The 209-nt window shown below is 46.9% G+C and overlaps 1 non-coding gene across 1 annotated transcript; it reads left to right on the forward strand.

The window, feature by feature from the left end:
- Positions 1 to 52: 52 nt before the first annotated feature.
- LOC118345798 lies at positions 53 to 171 on the forward strand. The gene has a single exon (XR_004799266.1). It is a non-coding gene; the product is annotated as a 5S ribosomal RNA (ribosomal RNA).
- The last annotated feature ends 38 nt before the right edge of the window (positions 172 to 209 follow it).

Here is a 209-nt window from a genome sequence, read left to right on the forward strand (position 1 = left end):
GACGCTAGTATGTCGGTCAAGGATTATATGAATTTTAAGTAATTAGTTTGATGGGTGCGATCATACCAGCACTAATGCACCGGATCCCATCAGAACTCCGCTGTAAAGCGTGCTTGGGCGAGAGTAGTACTAGGATGGGTGACCTCCTGGGAAGTCCTCGTGTTGCACCCCTCGTTTTTGTTTTTTCCGCCTTGCGAGATAAATTGACA

This window comes from Juglans regia, unplaced genomic scaffold, assembly GCF_001411555.2.
Source record: "Juglans regia cultivar Chandler unplaced genomic scaffold, Walnut 2.0 Scaffold_4651, whole genome shotgun sequence".
Taxonomy (NCBI): Eukaryota; Viridiplantae; Streptophyta; class Magnoliopsida; order Fagales; family Juglandaceae; genus Juglans; species Juglans regia.